Source organism: Ostrea edulis, chromosome 7 (genome assembly GCF_947568905.1).
Source record: "Ostrea edulis chromosome 7, xbOstEdul1.1, whole genome shotgun sequence".
Taxonomy (NCBI): domain Eukaryota; kingdom Metazoa; phylum Mollusca; class Bivalvia; order Ostreida; family Ostreidae; genus Ostrea; species Ostrea edulis.
The window spans coordinates 20,410,777-20,428,731 of NC_079170.1; the positions used below are offsets into that span (position 1 = coordinate 20,410,777).

The window sequence follows — 17,955 nt, forward strand, 5'->3', positions numbered from 1 at the left end:
GTTAGGATATATGATGTTGCATATAACAACCACGGAATTTGAGAAATGTTCAGTTTAAACGATACCTTTGAGATGGATGGAAAAGTGTGTTTCGAGGTCGTGAATATATTTTATATTGTAAAAAAAGACAATGCCAAAATACATCTCTTCACTGAACTCTAGAAGGTTATCGGATATACAACTTCGACTCAGAAGACTAATATAAATACCATCGAAATCTTTGTTTATTAGAGAAAGAAGCCCTCTCATGGCCCAAGAGGCCGTTAGAGCAGATACCTTCCTATAGGTAACATCTACATGCATGTTGGAAAGGAAAATATAGAAAACTGATGATAAATCAAACCATATCTATCGAACTTGAAAAGTTTTGGTCAAAATGGTGTAGATTCGAATGCAAGCGCGAGGACATGTTGAATGTAGTGTACCAAAGCTCACATCGTTCCGAGATTATACATACCATCCGTATAAACATGTACATCCTATTTTCTTAATCATATATATTTAATCCCCGATTTAACGGCATTGTATTATGTTGGCTATGTTTGTAAATTTGCTAAAAGATGACGGCTGAATATATCACCACAATGCACCGTTTACATCAATTGCGTTATATTTCACACGTTTGATGAATAGGCGGATCAAATATTTGAAGTCATGTAACTAGGTGTTAGGATGCTTTGACAGAACGTTAGGTGTTAACTTCGAGATACGTTTGTCCTGCTATGGATATAGATACTAATACCAATACATTTTACTTCTCCCTCAATCACAGTCACGCCGTAAGACTTATTGAAACATGGGCATGCCGTCCTCCTTTGTCTTTTTAATATTTTCCATTGTATAAAATGCAAAATACAAATCCAACGAGTTACATGTTTACGTTTGATAAGTTTTAAAATCTGTCCATCATTAAAAATAATGAACCTTTTCAACTTATTGAACGGTAACAGGTATACTATTGGATTTTCTCCAACACATGAAGGGTGATGATAGCGAACAGTGATCAATCTCATAGATCCCAAACGTAATACAAAATAGATAGTTGGGCAAACACCAGAGGTGAGATCAGGTGCCTAGGAAGAGTAAGCAACCCCTATCGACCGGTTACACCTGCAGTGAACCCTATATCTTGATCATGTAAAATTAGTTCTCCGTAGTCAATATCAGTGTGCCAAGAACGATCTAGATGACAATCGGTATGAAACACGTCAGACAGCATTTCAGTTTAACCTTGGGGTTTCCTCATTAGCTGAAGTTCTCTTGGGAATTTGGCCATGCTCATACTTTTACAGATGTGGAATATATGAGTTATAGTAGGTACAGTTAAATCATTAATTTGTGCTTGTATAATAGGTATTTGTAGCACGGTGTTTATTTATATTGCTGAATTGATGATTTCCTTTGTGTTAATAGTCGCCCACTTTCTTTATCATTATTTACTTTGAAGTACCAAGGCGAAAACTGCCTATTATAGGGTTTAAAAATCAGTTGATATTTCGACAATCCTCATAACAAAGAAATCCTCTGTCTAGGTATAAAAAATTGAATTTCGTAGAATAGAATTGCTTTTATTTGTCACGAAAAGGGGGTCCAACTCCAATAGCTGTTTTACATAATCCTTCACACATGCACGTTACTGGAAAATTGTCAAGAGATAATAACAATCTTATGTCAGTATTAATCTAGTCTAGATTAAAGAATTGGATAATGAGGTCATCTTTATTGAACATGTGAATTAAATTTTGTCTCCTGCAAGGAAGAGAAGGGATGAACGTGTGGGGGAAAGGAGGAATTTAAAAATATGAATAGCAAAAAAGTTGCATTTGTTTGGAGATTATATATTGTCCGCTAGCGGATAACCTTTTGAAATCTAAACGATCCGATGATTGTATAGTCCGTCATTAAATAAAATTAATGGTAAATTGTCTGCATGACATTTTAGAAGTTAGGGCGTATTGATGAATAATGAGCAGGATTGTAAATTGAAGTTATCATGAAACAATATCAAAAAACAAACAAACCACACACTCATTATATTTGTTAATATCCACTTTCGCACATCACCTCTTCCAACATCACGCTTCATACAGCCACTTTCCTCATTATTATTACAGAATCGTCTCTCCATTAGGTAGTTTAGAGTAATATCTTTAAAGATTGTGACATTTAGCTTCGGATATGATATGATTTGAGAAAAACTGAAGAGCATATTGAGGGAATATTTTTCTAACCATATTTCAATGTCTAAGGTTGAGCTTACACATCCATGTATAATAATTTTGATTGACATTTACAAGGCTTACAAATGCCGTCACGTATTATATCAACTGAATATGGAACATTTATCATTGTAATATCTCTCCATCATTTGATCGCATGCCTTACATTATGTATCATGATACTTTGAAATTCTATGGTCGTTATAACGATCTAGTTCGTCAATACAACCTCGCATTGGATCAAATGCTGTCTGACGTGTTTCATACCGATTGTTAAGCCGTTCTTGGCACACTGATTTTGACTGCGGATAACTCCGTTTAACTGATCAGGATATGGGACTCTCGGCGGGTGTGACCGGTCAACAGGGGATGCTTACTCCTCGTAGGCACCTGATCCCACCTCTAGTGTTGTCCAGGGGTCCGTGTTTGCCCAACTTTCTATTTTGTATTGCTTGTAGGAGTTATGAGATTGATCACTGTTCGTTATCTTCACCTTGCATGTATACATTTTGTTTGTTTGATAAGGAAATTATGTTTCATCTGATAAGACAATGGTCATCGTGTTGTTAATATTAAGTGCTTGTATTAGAGATAAACAGGCAAAATCAGAAAAATATTCCAGAAAGGGGGGAGGGGCAAAACTTTCCAACAATGATAATAATGTTTTGATGTATGGTCTAAATTGAGTCAATCGTGAGACCAAAATATAGGTCAAGTTCATTATATTAATAGTAACACGAGCAAATTGTATTTTGCTCAATCCCTAGCTTCCCTACATAGAAAGTGGTTTAGAATTACCCATTTTTGCGATAAATTGAATTAGTTAATATCAGTTTTATGAATTAAAACTTATTGATATGGTGAAATATACAGTCTAATGTATCATTTGCTACTGTTGGATGATTTTTCATGTTTGATACATTAAAAGGGAGGTGCGACAAACATGGCTTACTATTTCAGATGTTCATTGTTAGTCAACTCTGAGCACCTGTATCGTGTGAGGTAGACAACTATTTTAATTGGTTGTATTTCCTTATTTTTTAGATACTTAGGATATATTAAGAATGATATTATGGAGCTTGGCAAATAATGAGAAGTAGCTGAAAATTGCCATAAATAATAGCTATATTCCGACTTATTTGAAGAAAACTAATTTGGCTGTAAAACCGTTTCTGTTAATGATTTCTAAACAATTATTTTATTATACTCATGAAAAAAACATTTATATCATCATTTCTAAGCTGGAAAATAGTAAAAAAGGTCGAAAAAATATGATAAATACACTTCTTCTGTATAAATTGAAATGGGGATTCCAAGTGTAACTCTTCAAAAAAGGAGTCTCAAAAGGTATACGAGAAATGCTGGTATCGTATGACTTGTAATGTTTGCAAATGTTTTGGAGATCATAGCTTTATTTGTGGAAATTTTGGTCATAATTTCGAAGATTCTGACACTTCATCGTTGATTGATTGTAAGACAGACACTTCTGCACACCTATGTTCATCAAACGGTTCGAAATATCCTTATTGATTCTGTACCGGACCAGAGTTTTATGCGTTACCGGACAGTTAAATATGTCAAAAACAACGAGACCATTACGGCATATATTGGAAAAGAACACGGACAAATGCAGTGTCTAGACAATTGCTCTTCCAGAAAGGCGAAGGCGGATTGAGGTGCATCACCAATGTTTTGGTATCGGTCAATGGAGGCAATTCAGGTTGAAGCTGGTAAGGAAACTTTACATAAATGTGTGTAATGTCCAACTCCCGGTTCCGGCTCCCCGAAAAATATTAGCTGTTTTTTTTAAAATGTTTTTTTATAAAGTGTGATGCCAAATCTGTGGTTTTGGTAGCAGTAATTAGGTGGTGGAAAAATGGATATTTATGTCTACACTGAGGAAATGTTCATGTAGTGTTATACAGTATTACAGAGACCTTCCATAGGAACTATAAAATATTCAGAGCCAGGTACGTTTTTTGTCTAACACTCAGACAGTAAAAAAATGGAGATAAAGATCTGTAATTTATTCCAAATTTTAAAAGCCAGTCACATTCCATTATTTCAATAGTTATTTGGAGTGGGATGGTTGAGAAAGAATAGAGGAAAAAATTCCAACTCCCACAGAAGGTTGACAAAATCTGAACAGGAGATATGAGTAATTTGCTTTCGGTCATTGAATAATACATTAATTCAAGGACAAGTGTACAGTAGTGTAAACCTTTTTTAATGCACTGCTTTTGTTTGAAAAATTAATCCGCCATGAAACATGATACGGAAAGTAAGTAAATTCCCTAACTGAAAATATGTCAGGATCAAGGAACAGTACCAGTATATCATCTGATCTGAACACCTGATATCAAATTCATATTGCTCCTGCACACTACTGTCTGAGGTATAAAATCATTCAAGTGTATGTAGTTAAATCTAAAGGCATAAATTATAATAACATAAACCTACAAACGTACATAACTGTCATATACCAAATTTGCTACAACCTACCATTTATCACAGTACTGTATCCCTTTTTGTAAGAAAATTTTTAATGGATTTTTTTTTTTACTTTATTGCAGGGTATAAAGCAATGCAGCATTATGCTCAAGCAAATTGAGGAATTCTTTGGCATGTTTGAATGTACCTAACAGTATTGAGGATGATATACAAGTAGGTAAATTAAATGCATATCCTGTACTAATTCTACATTTATAAAATTGATTTTCAATCTGATGCCCAACTGATCAAATAAACCTGAACTAGCATATACATGTATGGTCTGAAAGTAAATTATTTTGCCTTTGTTTGTGGCTTATTAATGAACCTGTTTTCAAATACTTCTTGTGTTTGATAATAATAATATAATAATAAGACCTTTATTTAACCAGGATTACATATTTAGCGATAACGCTAGTTTTCAATATGGTCCTGCATATAACATACATACAGACAGATATTAGTAAAATAAACACAGATTAAAAGAAGTAGAATACATATAAACTTAAGAAATAATTATGAATGTAAGATAAATAGAATACAAAATGAAGCTTAAAAAGTATGGTGATAATCTCTAAGATAATTTCTCTTAAAACACGCAACACTCGTTGAGTTTCTTATGTTTTGACTCAAGGCATTCCACACTGTGCTCCCTGAAATGCTGAAAGATCTTCTATAATATTCTGTTTTTGCCCTGGGTATATACAAAATATTTGAATAAGAATTTCTAGTTTGCCTCTGACTGACTTCTGATACATATTTAAAAACATTTAAATAATCTGGCATTAAACCATGTAAAACTTTATACACTAAAATGACTTTTCTATAGACAAAGTAATCTGATAGAGGCAACCAGTTAAGTTCTGTAAACATGACATTAGATGGTGTTTCAAAATTTCTGATGTTAAGAATTACCCTTGCAGCTCGTTTTTGCAATATAAAAAGCTTATTCACATTTTCAGCATTTCTTGGATTGCTCCATATAGTACAACAATATGTAAAATGTGGAAAAATCATAGTATTAAAAATCTTCAGCAGCGCATCGTTTGACATAAAATATCTTATTCTTCTTAAAATGCCAATTCTCTTGGAAATCTTGTTCATAAGTGATTCTATATGACTTTTCCAGGACAAAGTTTCATCAATAATAATACCAAGTAATTTTGACTCCTGAACACATTCTATGACATGGTTATTTATCACTAAATCTAATTTTCGATACTTTGATAATTTTTGTGCCGATCCAATAAGCATACATTGAGTTTTAGACAGGTTTAAGCTTAATTTATTTTCCTTAATCCACATTATACTGCGCTGAAGATCTTCATACATCTTTGACTCAATATTTTCCACTGACTTATCTGTTACATCTTGTGAAGTATCATCTGCATACATATTTACATGAGAATGTTTCAGTGCTTGTGGATAGTCATTAATATACAGGATAAAAAACAATGGGCCTAAAATAGAGCCTTGCGGAACTCCAATGGTTACATTTCTTTCCTCCGATAAATTGCCTTTCCAAATAACTCTCTGTGTACGATTTGTTAGATATGATTTAAACCATTCAAAAGTATCATTGCATATGCCAATGCTAAATATATCTTTACATTCAGAATGTTGTAAAAATGAATTACATGTGGAATTCTAATTATTAATCATAATTATCCAAGAATTTGTTTTTAGCATGTCTGATTGTCTTTTTGTCCTTATTCTGACAATGAAAGTCATAGAGAGTGTTTTGTATGTATATATATAATAGCCCCCCCCCCCATTTTATCTTTTAAGAGAAAGTTTTCATTAAATGTATGACTTTTACTTATAGCGTAAGAGAATGAACCAAACAAAACAAAGAAACTGTGAATAAGTGTCCAAGGTGTCACGTTAGAAACAATGGAAAATCTGCACATAGATGAACATTATCTGAAGTATAGTTATGGATCTGATAGCAATGTTCAGTATCAGAAGAGACCTTGTCAACGATGTACATGTATAATGCTGTGTACATCAATATTTCTTAATTCTACAATTGTTATAGATTATGGTATAATGCATGATGGGGTTTACATTATATTTGTCTATCATATACACATTGCATGTATTTAATTCTATGAATCAGACAAAAAATGTAAATGTTTGTGTTTCTGTTAACATCTAAGTCAAAACTGAAGTAGGCTGGTAGAATATACATTATAATTTTTTTCTCAAACTTTTATTTTCAAAAGAACACTAAGAGACAATCTAATCACAATCTATATTTTTAAAGTTACATGTACATTAACATATTTGATTTGAGGGGCTCAGTTTTTACAGTTAATGGTACTTTTAAATATGCTTGATATTAATTACTTTGAAATTAGTACAAGTGCAAGGTGAAGATAACGAACAGTGATCAACCTCATAACTCCTACAAGCAATACAAAATAGAAAGTTGGGCAAACACGGACCCCTGGACACACCAGAGGTGGGATCAGGTGCCTAGGAGGAGTAAGCATCCCCTGTTGACCGGTCACACCCGCCGAGAGCCCCATATCCTGATCAGGTAAACGGAGTTATCCGCAGTCAAAATCAGTGTGCCAAGAACGGCTTAACAATCGGTATGAAACACGTCAGACAGCATTTGACCCAATGCGAGGTTGTATTGACGAACTAGATCGTTATAACGACCATAGAATTTGCGAAATGCTGATTTCAATCGAGACTGTTGAAATCCCTGTACCATCAACTTGTTTGTCAGTAGCTTACCTCGATTTAAAAACTGACTATACCCAGAACAAGCTCTTGCATTTCGAATCAGTTGAGATATATAAACACCATATGCAGGTGATAATGGAATATTGCTACATAAATGTGGGAAGTTGACGATGGAGAAGCTGAAATCATCCCGTTTGTCATACAGTTGAGTTGTTAGTTTGCCGTTAATGTCTACTTTCAATAAAATATCTAAGTATGAAGCAGAAGTAGACGACTCTATGGTGTCCTTTATTTCGAGCTCACAGGGATATATCAAATCGACATATGAATGAAAGCTCTCATTGTTAATAGACAAAACGTCATCGATATATCTAAAAGTCGAATTGAAGGTCAGATCGAGAGATTTTTTCTTCTCACGTAGAAGTTTTTGAATAAATTCTGCTTCATATGAATATAAAAACAGGTCAGCTAAGAAAGGAGCACAATTCGTGACCATGGGAATTCCAACAGACTGTTGGAAGACCTCATCACCAAAGACCACGAAGATATTGTCAATGAGGAACTCTAGCATATTTTTTATTTCAACTTCAGAGTACTTGTGCGTGGAATTAGAGTGGTGTTTAACAAAGTAAGTTTTTGAATGAATGATCACTAGATATGAATATTTCCCTTTTCCGTGTTTGATGAAGAAGCAAGTGTGAACTTCAAAACAATGTTTATTGAAAAATCTCTTTAACAATATATATTTTATTTTAAATTCTAGGGTAGGAGGTATAATTTCAAAACAGTAGAAACACAGTAATTTTCATTTTAGGCCCCATTTTCATTAAACATAATGCAAGGATTTTGTAAAGAACTGAATTTTTCTCTCAAAATGCTCCATATTGATCAGTTGAAGGCTGTTAAAACTTAGTGGATGAAAATTGGTTTTTTTTTAATTTGATATCATTGTTTTATTTTTTACCTTCAAAACATAAAACTTGTAGTGAAGAACTGAAGCTTAATCAAGATAAATAAAATGTAATGAAAGTAAAGGCCATATTCAAAGTCACTTCTTTTTTACAAATATATCGATAGAAACCCAGTGAACGAAAATCATGTTTAAAGTTGCATTTACATGTAAGGTCAAATACATTTCATGCAAATGATGTTTTTATTATGTTACACATGTTAAATTTTGCACAAAAGTAAATCTTATGAAATAATCATTCTATCCATATTCAGGGATGAGGTCAAATTTATATATTACTATACTGCATCTATTTCTACTTCAGTAATTCTACAAGATCCCTCAAACATTTAGACAGCTTTGATTGTTATGGATTTTTAAATCTTATGTACATTGCTAAAAAAAATCTTTGTAGATTGTTTCATCTACAAGATATTTAAGGTAGCTCACTACACCAAGGCTCATATCACAAGTTAGCAATTTGAATGTTTTGTGAAATTGTTTTTAGCTCACCTGAGCCAAAGGCTCAAGTGAGCTTTTCTGATCACATTTTGTCCGGCGTCCGTCTGTCCGTCTGTCTGTAAACTTTTCACATTTTCATCTTCTTCTCATGAACCACTGGGTCAATTTCAACCAAACATGGCCAAAAGCATCCTCGGATGAAGGGCTTTCAAGTTTGTTCAAATGAAGGGCCATGTCCCTTTCAAAGGGGAGATAATCACTAAAATGCAAAAATAGGGTGGGGTCATTTAAAAATCTTCTTATCAAGAACCACTGGCACAGAAGATCTGAAATTTACCTGAAAGCTTCCTGACATATTGCAGATTCAAGTTTGTTCAAATCATGGTTCCCGGTGGTAGGATGGGGCCACAAGGGGGATCAAAGTTTGCATAGAAATATATAGGGACAAACTTTAAAAATATTCTTCTCAAGAACCACTGAGCCAGAAAAGCTGATTTTTACATGAAAACTTTCTGACATAGTGGAGATTCAAGTTTGGTCAAATCATGGCCCCCGGGCGGTAGGATGGGGCCACAAGTGGGGGGGGGGGTTCAAAGTTTTACATACAAATATAGGAAAAAGCTTTTAAAATATTCTTCTCAAGAACCATTGGGCCAAAGAAGTTGACATTTACATGAAAACTTTCTGACATAGTGTATATTCAAGTTTGCAAAGGGTAGTTTGGGCCATAATAGGGACTATTAGGTTTTACATGCAAATATATATGGAAAGTCTTCAGATTTGGGCCAAGGTGACTCAGGTGAGCGATGTGGCCCATGGGCCTCTTGTTTATCGATTGATTTGGTTGCATGTCTATCATTGTGGCTCAGTGAATAAAGCATTGGGCTGGTGAACCTTAGATCCTGAGTTCAAATCTGCCGTAGGCTGTTTTTCATAGTTAATGATATTAATTTTTAAAATCATGTTATTTTTATCCAAAATTGCATATTGTCTGCCTTTTTGACATATATACTTATGATGTATCATATCCTTCATGATGAAATAATTTTTGCGCTGATTTGAAAAACTCTTTAAGTTGTAGTGAGCCACCTTAACTCTCCTTGAAAGAAGATTGCACATATTGGTCTATTTCTCAGTTGGTTCATAGACAGATATGGTATTAGAAAAGATTTTTCTGTATAGGTTTCCTAAGACAAACTGGTGTATCTTAGTAGATAACCCCTATTCAATTTTAGGACACTTGGTTAAAGGAGTTGGAGTAACATAAATATCTTTAACGATCAGGATATCAGATTTATGTGGTCAAACATATGGATTATTTTGAAATTGTGCATAATAATACAGTTTGGTGTATAATTACTATGATTTGTATAAGATACTTTGAATTACCAATTTCAAAATTAGTATTTGTTAAAAATTTCTTAACATGATAATGTTGTTTTCTTTTGGTATTGATATAATTGTTGGTATGGTATGTGAAATGCATTGTGTGGTGGATTTTATCGACTTTGTCAGATTTCCTAATGATAGTATTTTCACATCCCTTGTTGAAATGAAAAATATTATTTGCCGAGCTCAATATTTTTATGAGTTGGCCATATATGACAGAGCTTTTACTAAATGAACACAAAACCCTCAAACTTGGCCTACCTTGGAAGACGGATGGCTCTGAAAAAATGTTGAATCAGCTATGTTTTGGGGGGTACCCATAATAAAGGTATCGGTACTCGATTATGATAAAATATCTTCACCTCATTTTTAGTTTGATTTATAGCATAGAGGAGGTACCTTTTTAAGTCTGTCCAGAATTGGACTGCCTATCTCAGTTATCTATATTTCGGGTATGAAAAATAGCTGAAAAAGCTGTATTTTGGCTTGATAATTGAGACCAATATGCCTGGAATATCTGGTGCTGTATAAAAAGAACATGCATGGATATTTCACTGAAATATTTTGTGAATGGAGATAAAACCCATAGGTGATTCTCCATGTAAAATATCACAAGGATTGGTAACATGTGCTTCTGGACTGTTTTGCATGGTTTTATCTGAGACAAGCACTTGAAACAATAATATATTGAATAAGATGATTTATCATTTGATCGAATAATTCCATGCTTTTTGATTGTCTGAAATACAACAACTTAGGCAAAATAGAACATTATGCTTTTCTGTATGTACCCTTGAAGTGAATTCACGATTATTTAAAGTTATGAAGGAATTGGAAAAAATAACCAATGTTTGTACGCTTAACTCTTAATCTTTAATGCAAATGTTAAGTGATTGAAACGATTTACACGATTTCTGAGTTACTGGTCACACACCTGGGCTGGGTACCAACTCTCTAATTCCTTTTTCAAAAACGATTTTGCGCTTTTTCTTTACACTTTACACTAAGTATGTACAGTCAAAACTGCTATAGCGAACCTCTGTATTAAGCCAGTCACTGTCGTATGTTACCGAAAATTGTCCCCCAATACGTTACCCTATCAACTGTACCTGTATTAAACGATCACCTGTCTGACGCGACCAACGACCATGCATGTGACAACTTTTTCGTGTAATATCACGAAATTTTACTTTTATTAACGATTTTACATTTTTCGATTACAACGCGATTCCTAATTTTGATTTCGGTTGAGCATGCCTATTCTGGGAATCGGGGTAGATCAGATATTAAATCTCCCATCTGATATATCATTATATTTAACAGGTTGAACATTAGCCTCATTATGATATTAACCAGGTAAGGAGTGTGCTTAGGACTGAAAGTTAGCTTGTTAGTTATGAAATAAATAAAGCAGCTTACATGCTTGTTATTTAGCGCCTGTTAGATAAAGGAGGAAACAAAACACGCTGTACACAGAACTTTCGCCGTATTACTACCTGTTTACTATATAACTCTATTATAAAAACAAAACTTTTCTGCGATTCGGAATACATCGTGAACAAAGCGAAATTTGTATGCAGGCGGACAAATCCTGATATACGTGGGTTTCAACAGTCTCAACTGAAGTCAGTATTTCGCAAATTCTATGGTCGTTATGACGATCTAGTTCGTCAATACAACATATAATTGGGTCAAATGCTGTTTTAAACCGCTTGTTAGGCCGTTCTATGCACACTCATTTTGACCACGGGTAACTTCGTTTACCTGATCAAGATGAAAGGTTCATAGAGGGTGTGACCGGTCGACAGGGGATACTTACTCCTCCTAGGTACCTGATCCACCCACTGATATAGCCAGGGGTCCGTGTTTGCCGAACTATCTATTTGGTATTGCTTATAGGAGTTATGAGATTAATTACTGTTCGTTTTCTTCTTTCATTCTAGAACTTCTGCAACAGAAGAGAAAATATCTTGCTGTGATCTTCAACTCGACATTAAGATATATTAACGACGTTTTAACTATTAAAGATAATTTAATTCATATGTAAATTTCATATATTTCTTTGAAGAGTTCTTAACATCTGCTTCGTACTTAAATATTTTATCAAAAATACATATCAACAACATCTAACAACTTAATTGTATGACAAAAAAGATGATTTCATCATCGTCAACATCCCATATTTATGTAAGAATATTCCATTATCCGCATGTGATGTTTATAGGCATCAAATGATACGATACACAAGGGCTTGTTCTACGTGTGATCATATTCTAAATCAATGCAGGCTATTGGCATACAAGTTGATGTTACAGGGGTTTCAACAATCAACACTTCGCAAATTATATGGACGTGGTAAAATTTAGTTTACCAATACTACCTAACATTGGGTTAATGCTATCTGACGTGTTTCATCCCGATTGTTAGACCGTTCGTGCATTGGCACACTGATTTTGACTACGGATAACTTCGTTTACCTGATCAAGATATAAGTCTTGCGACGTGTGTGATCGATCGATATGGAATGCTTAGTCCTGGTACTACCTTTGGTATATACAAGGATCCTTGTTTGCCCAACTTTCTATTTTGTATTCCTTAGAGTAGTTATAAAATTTATCACTGTTTCTCATCTTCACCTTTCATATAGCCAATGTTGATTTTTGTCTGTATTACCGACTTTTCAAATAAATATTATCATATTCCCATGGGCACGAATTATGCTCCTATTTTAGCTGACCTGTTATTATATTCAAATAAAACAGATTTTATTCAAAAACTTACACACAAGAAGAAAAAAAAGATCTGATGTTGTGGCATTCAAATCGACAATTAGATTTATCGACGACGTTTTGTCTATTAACAATAATAACTTTCATTCATATGTCGATTCGATATATCCAAGTGAGCTCGAAATAAAAGACACCACAGAGTCGTCCACTTCTGCTTCATACTTAGATATTTTATTAAAAATAGACATTAACGGCAAACTAACAACTCAACTGCATGACAAGTGCACGATTTCAGCTAATCCATCGTCAACTTCCCATATTGATGTAGAAATATTCCATTATCACCTGCACATGGTGTTTACATCTCTCAAATGATTCGATTCGCAAGAGCTTGTTCTAAGTATAGTCAGTTTTTAAATCGAGGCAAGCTACTGACAAACAAGTTGATGGTACAGGGGTTTCAACAGTCTCGATTGAAGGCAGCATTACGCAAATTCTATGATCCCATTTCTGGTGTGTCCAGGGGTTCATGTTTCTCCAACTATTGCTTATAGAGTTATGAGATTGGTCACTGTTCGTTATTGTCGCCTTTCTTAGCTACTTGGTGATACATGTAGCAGTTGTTTAATTGACTTCGAATTACCCCTTTAGGTTGACTCCCAATAATCTTGTTGCCAAATATTTTAAACGTTTTAGTAGCCTTTTCCTCTAACCATCTTTCCCATGGACTACTGGCCATATTTTAGTTCTTGACCTGCCCAGAAAAACTGCTCCATAGTATGTCTTAATACACGAACACCGGGTTATTCAGTGGGATTTACCCCATACATTATGAACATATTACTCATAAGGAAACCTTGCTATACATTATATTGTCCCAAATTTCCATCCCGGTAAGTTTATGTTGAATCAATTTTGGCAATCATTTGCTATATTTGAGAAGATATTAATCTCTTAATAACGTTTATATTGTAACCCACATGTACAATCTGTCCGTTATGAAATCAATATATTACTGAATGCATCTCATGTTCAATCACCACATGCTCTTCCTGGTAGAAATTATTAATATGTGTAAGACAGTGCAAAATATAACAACAGATACGACAAGTCCATGATATCTGATATTGCTATTGGTCAAGTTTACTCCACAATAACAGTAAAATCAATAGAACAAATCAAAGTTCTTCAAGCAGTATCCAATGATTGTTCACCGCTGAGCTGAATTCACACATGAGACTAAGCCTGCTTCTAGTGTTGTCGAAATCGGCCGTGGAGTCTTGTCTCCAGTAATGCTATATCCAATGCTAATCTGCTGAGTGCTGTTTCTACAACATTTACGGCATATTTATGCTAGATAACAATTCTTGTAAATTCTATAAAATTGTACAGAGTATAAAGTACAGGGAAGCAGGTTATTACGTCATCGATCTATTGAACTTTCCCAAACACTGTTCTAAAACAGATCCTCAGATACCAGAAGGCACATGTCAACAGAAACCATCTAGTACACATGCACTGTACATCAGTATATTCATGTTTACAAGGATATATTTTCAGCCATATCCACGATATATTTATGTTTTGATATTGATAAAGTGTTGGTTCACCATTTATTTTTCCTACACTTTTCTGAGATAATATCATCCTACATATCTTCAAATCGAAACATACCAGTGACCTGGAAATAAAAGACACCACTGATTCATCCATATCTGCTAAATATTTGTATATTTCATTAAACATATCTATCAACGACAAACTATCATCTTAACAAACGTGATATCTCCAATTCCTCGTTGTGAGTCTCCCATGTTTATGTAGCAATATTCCATTATCACATGCATATGGTGTTTAGATATCTGTAAACTGATGCGAAATTCAAGAGTATGTTCTGCGTTTGAAAGAATTGTTGTTTTTATATCAAGGCAGTTTATTGACAATAAGCTGATGTTACTGTGCTTTTAACAGTCTCATTTAAAGTCAGCATTTTGTAATTTCGGTGGTCTTTTTAATGATCTAATCTGCATATACCATATGTCTTGACTGTGGGACGTTCTTCATACTAAGTAATTCTTTAAATATTGGTTTTGAGTATGGAGTACTTCGTTTGAGTATGGGTTACTTCGTTTTCCTGTTCAAGATGTAGGGCTTACGGCGAGTGTGATCAACGGTTGTGCTACTTTTCCCAGGCACATGATTTCACATGTGGTATATCTAGGAGTCCACGTTTGCCCTACTCCTAATTTAAAAAAAATATTTTTAAGATTTGAGATCAATCGTTGTTTGTTATCTTCAAATTGTCATTGAATCATGTATAAAAGTTACAATAAAACATGGAATTATATGTTAAATGGTCTGAAATTGTTGACAATGGAAACAATAATTCATGTTGAATTTAGGTCACCAGAAGAATATTAACAATGAACTATTATCTTACTAGCCAATGAGAGACGCCTATGTAGAATATAAATACGTCGTAGTCAGTCGTACTGTATTGCCAAAGTGAAGCAGAGAAACGTTTCGTTGCCTTTACTGTTATTGCAATTCTGATTTCCAAAGGTAAGGCTTTTAATTATTTATTCTAGTAAGGAATTGACTTGAATGCAATGAATTCGACAGCTTGCTTTGGGCTTGGAAATGCCATTTAGAGCCATCAAGTATGTATAAATTCTGCGTATGGTCATTTTTTAAATCAAGGCAAGATACTGACAAACAATTTGGTGGTACAAGGATTTCACGAGTCTAGTTTAAAGTCAGCATATTGCAAAATCCATGGTCGTTATAACGATCTAGTTTCCTAATACAACCTATCATTGGGTCAAATACTTTCTGGTGTTTCATAACGATTGTTAAATCCTTCGTGGCACATTGATCTTAAATACGGATAACTATGTTTACCTTATTAAGATATAGGGCTCACGGTGGGTGTGACCGGTCGATAGGAGATGCTTACATCTCCTAGAGACCTGAGTCCACCTTTGGTGTGTCCAGGGGTCTGTGTTTACCTAACTATCTATTTTGTATTGTTTATAGGATTGAAGAGATTGATAACTGTTCGTTATCTTCACATTCCATAGCCATTATGATTATCGTTTTTGGAAGCACGTTTTTCGAAACAATTGGTACGGCTTCAATGTACCTTCTTCTTTTGACTACATTCTATTCCATATATCTGATCTACATGTAGGGCTTATGGCGAATGTGAACGATCAACAGGGGGGGGGGGTTATCTCCCTTTGGAACCTGAGATCACGACTGGTGTTTCAAGGATTCCACGTTTACCATACTCTTAGTTTTGTATTCGATATAGAAGTTATGTTCACTGCCTTCGCTTTTTTCATTTCAAACATGACGAGTGGGGGATTAGTGATAGAGTGTTAAATTTCTGATCGCAAGTCATTATTTTAGATTTAACAGCCACTGATGGTAAAGTATACAAAACCCACAATCAGTGTTTGTGTTTAAATTATAATTTGTCACAGTTTAAAATAAAATCTTAACCATCAACTACCAACGAACATATCTGATTTGATCAAATATAGTATTCAATCGCTTTACGTGCTTGCAGGATGATAACTTCTCCCTTCTGATGGATTTAATTCGGCATAAAAACGACACAAGAGGCAGAATCAATTATTTCGATTTAAATATCATGCTCTTTTTAACATGTGGTCAAAACAGTGTGGATGAGATAGATGAAAAGCTGAAAGAAAACAATGCTTGAAAAGTCAAGCGAATTTCTTATCAAAATGAAAATGAAGATCTGAGAATTCACTGACATTAGTTAGATTAAGATGTCGAACCTCCACATATGGAACCAGGCGCTTGGATGTGGTAGCAGCTACACTCTGGAACTCTCTGCCTGATACCTTGAATCTATGACACGGCGTGGAACTTTTTTCATACACATAATGTTTTAGAGTTTAGTAATTTTACTTCATATCATTGATGTTTTTCTAGCATTGTTTTGATATTATCTGTCTTAATGCTATCATAATTTCCTTTTACTATTTTTATAACATTCTGTATCATTATTATTGTGTGCAGCGCTTTAGAATGGTTATTTATAGTCATATAGGGCGCTATATAAATAAATATTATCATTATTATTATTTATTGTATAATTTATTTTCAATGTTTTTCTGTAGATGAACTCGAAAGCTTTGCTTATCCTGCTGTGTGTGTTCTCGCTGATGATTGCAGACTACTCTGTCCAAGGCGCAAGATCTTGTGAGACATACAGTGTTTGCTCATGGTGCGGATCGAGCTGCACGAGGAGGGGATACACGTCTGGAAAATGCAGATATTCATCTTTGTGCCCAAGAGGAAGGACATTCTATTGCAGATGTTCTTGGAGAAATGGTTGATGTAGAAAGAAGCTTTAATCAATTCAAACAATAAAATGAAAGTAATGCAGATATTGAGAGAAGTAACTGATTGTTATGATATACATGGGCGGATCTAAATATGCTATGACATAGTAAATACGCTAAAGAGAATATTCAATAAAGACCGCCAATTTAAAGTGAATTTTTGAAATAGAGTTGTTTGATAAATTGATTGATTGATTGTGTCTTGTTTAACGTCTCGCTCGAGAATTTTCACTCATATGGAGACGTTAGATGTTTGATAAAAGACAGGTAAACATATTTTATCACTACCAAGCTATCAATATTATTTTTATTTTCCTTGCCTTTCAAATACATTTTTCCTAAAGAATTCCCAACTAGCATTTTAGATGCGTTTGGTTCATTTGTTGTTAATATCTAACATGTGCACTGGTGAAATATCAAAAAAGTTTAGGTATTCACAATGTGACTTTATAGTTAGGGTACTTCAATGTGGTGCAGTTTGCTGTTATCCACCTACGATACCCACGGGGAGATATTGTTATGCTAAAGTTAGAGTGTCCATTTGTGCCTGTTCCCTGGTATGGATATCGTAACGTGAAATTCATAATACTTTGGCCTATTTTGGAAAAAACTCAAAAGCGCGATTTTTTAAAACTATTAACGATTCC

General features: G+C 34.2%; 1 long non-coding RNA gene across 1 annotated transcript; it reads left to right on the forward strand.

The window, feature by feature from the left end:
* Window positions 1-15,400: 15,400 nt before the first annotated feature.
* Window positions 15,401-17,355, forward strand: LOC125655530 (uncharacterized). Its single transcript, XR_007362771.2, has 2 exons — window positions 15,401-15,494; window positions 17,084-17,355. It is a non-coding gene; the product is annotated as an uncharacterized LOC125655530 (long non-coding RNA).
* Window positions 17,356-17,955: the final 600 nt, after the last annotated feature.